Below are 6455 nucleotides of genomic sequence, written 5' to 3'. Positions count from 1 at the left end.
TGTAGAGAAATTGGCTACAAGCAATGGTGCATCGGTAAAAGATAGGAAAATGATTGATAAATGTGTTAACCCTAGCCTTAACCCTTGCCAGTTGTATCCCGTTCTAAATTTTCCTCAGGACTGTGAACAGGAAGATGAGCCCAGCGCAATATCGGCACTCTCTCTAGCAGCCACCATACAGGACACCCAGGTGGGCACGGCCCAACCACCAAGAGTTGTAGCAAGGCCCCCTAGCGGAGGGATAAGTGAGGTCGTGTCCACAGGTAAGTACGGCACCATACACTATGCAAAGACAATAGCGCCCCACATTATAGAGTCAAGCCAGAATGATGTAGTTGAATTAAATCCTTTCAGGGTGATTGCAGTTCCCAACAGGAAAACTGACACTCAGGGGGTGACTCCCATCAGGAACATTGCCATGCATTGTCCCTGGTCCCGGGCAGAGTTAAGGTCAATTATGTCAGAATTTCCCGATCCCAGAAAAGATCTAGTCGGATGCCAGAGGTTCATTAAAGAGTTAGGTAACGCCCACAAGCCCACAAATAACGATTGGCGAACAGTGCTACGGGTGTGTTTACCCTCAAATACTGACATCCCGAAATTCATAACGGATTGTAAATTAGACGCAGAGGTACCTCTCACTGATGAATACAATCAGGAGAATGTACGGCAAATCAACCTGCAATTAGGAGTGTATTTCCCTACTGTTGTTAAATGGAATAAAATCTTCTCCATAAGACAAAAAGAAGGTGAAATGGCATCCGAATATTTACATCGAGCACTGCAGGAAATAGCTAGATATACTGGGATCGAGGACATTAAGGATAATGCACACCACAGGGAGGTAGCTGTTTCTGTATTAATGGACGGGTTAAAGGAGGCACTGAGAACAAGGGTGCAAACCTCTTTACCTAATTGGAGAGGTATTACTGTGGCTGCGTTGAGAGAGTCCGCTGTCGAGCACGATCGGAAAATCAGTAAGCACACGGAGTCGCAGGGGGATAAGCTGATGATGGTGAGTATACAGGCTCTTACAGGAAAACCCCAGACCCCTGATGGTAAGTCAAGGACAATAGTATGCTTCTATTGTAATAAGGAAGGACATTTTGCAAGGGACTGTAGGAATAAAGGGACACATAACGTATACAGACCCCCTAGACCTGAATACGAGCCATACTACAATTCACATAATTGGGATCAGGGACCATATAGGAGAGATTATGAGCCACATAGGGGGGAAACAAGGAGGTACCCACCAAGGAGGGACTGGCAGGCCTCCAAAAAATCACAGCTACCCCCCTCACATACTGTAGCTGCGAATGCGCTGCTGGAAGGTCCCACTACACAATAGGGGTTGGGCCACAGCTGTAGTCTGCAGCCAGGGAAGTTGATTGCTAGCCTTGGTAGTGAACCTGAGGTCATGGTTGATGTAACAAAGAAGAGAAAAGTATGACTCTTGTTGGGGCGCACTCTTGTTGTATCTTAGTGTCTAATGATTAGTGATGTATCTAAGAAATAATAGATTCTTTATTTCTATTCTTAAAATAAATGGGAACTCAGCACAAAACAAAACTCAGTAGTGAGATTAAACATAAGTAACTGTTGACATTCCAACAGAGGAAAAAAGCATTCCATAAAAAAATGGAGTGTTCAGATCTTAATTATGCTTAGATAAATGCATATTGGAAGATAGCTACATACCATGCTGCTTCCGTCTGCCAAAGATCTGTACAAACTGTGTTTGTATTAATAAAGCCCTAAGTAGGGTTGATTTCGAGAGAGGGAACACCCACAGACTGAGATCTAACCCTGATGATTGGAGTCTATCTTGGAGAAATTGCGTTAAATGGACAAGTGTGGGATCTTGACACTGAAAAGTAGTAAGAATAAGTGGAAGTGGTGATCCTGCTGTTAGTGTTGTCCCACAGGGAATGCGGTCTTCCTACTGCACTGGGTATTCCCTAGCGGTCGCCCGTCTAGGTACTGACCTAGCCCACCTCCATTTAGCTTCCAAGATCGGACGAGATTGGGCGTGAGCGTAGGGGTATGGTCGTAGGAAGACTTGCCCTGTGTCACTAATGAGAGTGCACCGAAACAGAAGAGGGATTTTCTTCTGAGAGAGGGATGGGGGAAAAGAGGGGGAGAAAGAATGGGATAGATCTTATGAATCTGCTGTCCTCGTTAGATGGGAGAAACGTGTCTCCTGGGGGACACGCTCCCCAGAATCGTGGATGAGAGTTCACGGAAAAAAGAAAAGAATGGAAAAAACAGAAAGGGGGAAGAAAATTGACATTGGTATGAGAACCACTGCGATGAGTGTTACGATATTGTGCAAGGACCAATACTGCCGTACTGTAAAGGTAGCAAGAGTAATCTAACAGGGGGGGGGGGGGGTGAGATATTGAGCGACCCCCTGAGGACGTGTAATTGCAGTACCTGTGGTGGACCTGAAGCAAGGCCACACACCACCACTGGTCTTGACTGTGGGCTATATAGGTTATACAATGGAATGCTAGTGATAATGGTAGGTGTAGTATTTAATTTTAAACACAATGAATTATGAACTAAAGCATCCAAAAGACCTAATTGGTTGTGCCGATTTCAGTCTCTAGAGCCACACACAATTTATCAAAAAAAGTGTAATGTACACAAGACTCAACAGAATTAGAAAAAGATGAAAACATGAAGAAACAACAGTTTGAGATACTTTGGACAGATTAAACTGCGGGACCACATTCCACCTGTCCCTGTGAGTTTTAACGAGGGATTGGGCAGATATGTAGTGTGAAAATACCTGAGGATGCCTGCAATCAAAAAATGGAAAGTTTTTTCTAGCACTTAGCAGTATAAAGGCTAAAGCATCATAACTGGTATTTATAAAACAACTGATAGTTTGTTATCACCATACGCTTTTGTTATGATACCCCTGTGTTACAATCCTGAGCACTCATGTTTTGTTTTTGTTATAAATTACCTTTGCTTCAGTTTGTGGAACTACAGGTCACAGCTAGCTCCTGCATAGTTGTCTCCCAGTGCCTTTGCTCCTGCACTCAGCAACTGACTTCACAGGTGTCTGGATTCTGTAATTACAGCTCGTTACCTGGAAACTACTCCATGTGGTGTTCTGCTTCCTGGTTCCTCTCTGGTCTCAGTTCATCTGTCCAGTGGGTATTGCCTTGTTCCAGTAATGAATTCCAGCTTCAACATCTTGCTGACAACTTTAGTCTGCCGACTGCCGCTACCTCCTGTGTCACCCCTGGAGTGCCTGCTGCTGTTCCATCTCCACGGCCCCAGCGTACTATCTGGCCGTGTGCACCCTGCCGCCTTCTCCAGTTCCTGTTTGTTCCTGTGTATCCCTGCGGTTGGTCATATACAACACCTCTACCATAACTCCAGTCCAGTTCAGGTATCAAGTGACCCAGACAGGGGGCCGCGACCTGCACGTCGGAAGCCGCGAAGCCCATATCCCCTTGCTGGGTTCCCTGGTGAAAACCTTCCGGCGTGTTAGACTCCGCGCCTCTGTTCTGGGTAACGTCAACCACTTGGTACCTGATCCCGAATTCCGGATTCTGCACCAGTTCCTGACACCCTGTGACAATCCACAATGAAAGGAATCTTACTAAGCTGGTGATAATTTTAAATTTAAGCCAAAAAAAAACCAGTTCATTACTGAAGGTAAATAATAAGTATCACCCATGCAGTCTTCAGGTAGGAGAGGGGCCCACAGAAAAGAGGGGAAAACGCGTTTCACCCGATCATGGGCTTGTTCACTTCCATGGAGCAGCTGGTGTGTGCTGAGTTGGCTGAATATTTAAAGCCCCTTCCATTAATTGACAACCAATGATCGTAGTTGTGGGCGGGATCCAAGTGGACAATCCTATTGGCTATATCACCATGAGACAGCTACTATATGGCAAGGGGTGGGCAGGGGGGTTGGCAGGTGGGCGGACGGTGTACTGTTTCCGCCTGTGATAGAAAACGCTGCTGAGAGCAAACCTCCCTGAGCGGCATTGCGTGTGTAAGACGAGGGCGGAAGTGGTACTTTAGACTTCCGCCCTCAGAAGATGTCACAGTGTTGCCAAGATACGATCAGCAACAGCGAGCGAACCTCCCTGAGCGGCATTGCGTGTGTAAGACGAGGGCGGAAGTAGTACTTTAGACTTCCGTCCTCAGGTGATGTCACAGTGTTGCCAGGATACGATCGGCAACACTCGGCATCATACCTGATGTGAGGGCGGAAGTATTGCTGTGAACCTCCGCCCCTGGGTTGTGTGGACGTGTTGCCAGGATACAGTAGGCGCGATTTAGCTTGCTGGTGAGTGTAATAGTGACGTCGACGGGAGGGCCGGCTATCGGGTGTCAAAATGATGCCCCTCAGCCTGGTTTACGAGTGGTGATGAGCGGCAGCATATAATCAGGAGTAAGTGCTCTGAATGAATCAGAGAACGTGGACTTTGAAGAAGTTTATCTAGGTTTTATATGATTAAATAATAAAATAGATATGGATAGTAACAAAATGATATATAAGTACATTAAATTACCATAGAATGAAAGCATATGACAGAATAGATTATTAAACAGATATTGAAATTAAAAGAGGGGTTATGAAAATATGTTACAAGGGTGAGGTGAGAAGCAATGGAAGGGAGTTGAAAATTGTATTGGTGAATGAATGGTGATAAATAGATGAGGAAGATGTAAGTCTCATAGGTTGGGTGAGGTGAAGGAACAAACTGAAAATGATGTGTGCTGGTTGGGGAGACATAATACCTCCCATATAGTACCATAAGGGAATGTGTAGTGCAAAGTGTGAAACACAAAGGAGAGGGACTGAGAACAGGTATAAGGGGAGATACGTATAGCCAATTTAATGGTAACAGAACCTGTGTAGAAATGGTTTGATAAAGTGAAAAGATCAATATTGGATTTAGCATGGTTGATGTAGCAAGTGTACCATTACCTTTCCTTGTAGATACAGGGGCGGCCAGATCAGTGTTGAATTCCACATCAGGTGTAAAAACCATGGGTAAAACGATTTCGGCAATGGGAGTAACAGGAACGGTGCAACAATACCCTTTGAGCAGACCTGCAGAGATTACGATAGGGCCCTTGCAAACCATTCTTTTCTGTTGGCTGCATCGGCTCCGACTAATCTACTCGGCAGAGACTTATTGTGTAAAATGCGGTGTGTCATATACTGTACTCCTGAGGGTGTCTTCTTGGATATACCTGAGAACCATGCTCAAGAAGTGCAAGATATACTAGACACCCCTCAAAGGCTAATGTCGCATTCTACTGTTATAGACACTTGTCCATCAAAGGTAGAGGAAATGATCTCGCAAATACTGGGTTCCCTTTGGACCAAAGATGGACAGGACACTGGATTGATGGCGAATGTAGCTCCAGTAGCAGTACAAGTAAAAGATGGTAGGATAGCTCCAAAAATCCCTCAGTATCCTCTGAAGCCAGAGGTAGAATTAGGAGTGTACCCCGTCATAGAGCGGCTGCTACAGCAGGGCATCCTAGTCAGGACGTCCAGCACCGCCAATAGTCCCATCTTCCCTGTGAAAAAGAGTGGGGGGGGGGGGGGTTACAGGCTAGTGCAGGATCTAAGGGGGATAAACAAAATAGTTGAGAGCCAATTCCCCGTAGTGCCCAATCCAGCTGTCATCCTCATGCAAATTCCCTCTACAGCAAAATTCTTCACTGTAATTGACCTCTGTTCTGCTTTCTTTTCTGTCCCTCTTCACCCTGACAGCCAATATCACTTTGCCTTTACATACAGAGGAGTACAGTACACCTGGACTCGTCTTCCCCAAGGTTTCATTGACAGCCCGAGTATTTTTCTCCAAGGCCTTCCATGACAGTTTACAATCTTTTCAACCTGAGAGTGGATCAGTGCTAATACAGTATGTTGATGAATTATTGTTGTGTTCTGACTCACTTGAATCGTCCTTGAAAGATACGAAACAGCTTCTGCTTCATCTTTCCCATACAGAACACAAGGTTTCAAAGGATAAGTTGCAGTTGTGCCGGACCAGGGTCAAATATTTGGGACATTGCTTGACACAAGGATTTAGACACCTCAGCGCTGATAGAATACAGGCGATTCGCGACATGACTCTGCCACAAACTCAGCAACAGAACCGCACTTTCCTTGGAATGTGTGGGTACTGTTGAAATTGGATTCCAGGGTTCTATATACTGGCTTTACCTTTGCAAGAAACAAGAAATGGTCTCTTCGAACAAACCGGAACGGATCTCTCACACAGATGAGTCCGAACTGGCGTTTGAGAGACTCAGCGTCTATCGCAAGCACCTGCATTAGGTATGCCAGATTATGAGAAGCCCTTCGAATTGTACGGTACAGAAAGTGCTGGGTGCGCGGCAGGAGTCTTAACACAGAGACATGGTGATGCCCGCAGACTGGTAGCTTACTACAGTGCACAGTTGGA

At 45.6% G+C, this 6455-nt stretch overlaps 1 pseudogene; it reads right to left on the bottom strand.

Annotated features, from left to right (window-relative positions):
• Positions 1 to 1939: 1939 nt before the first annotated feature.
• LOC134897492 (5S ribosomal RNA) lies at positions 1940 to 2058 on the bottom strand (annotated as a pseudogene).
• Positions 2059 to 6455: the final 4397 nt, after the last annotated feature.

Source organism: Pseudophryne corroboree, chromosome 3 (genome assembly GCF_028390025.1).
Source record: "Pseudophryne corroboree isolate aPseCor3 chromosome 3, aPseCor3.hap2, whole genome shotgun sequence".
Taxonomy (NCBI): domain Eukaryota; kingdom Metazoa; phylum Chordata; class Amphibia; order Anura; family Myobatrachidae; genus Pseudophryne; species Pseudophryne corroboree.
Note: the sequence above shows the minus strand (reverse complement) of the source record. Positions and strands in the feature narration are given on the sequence as shown.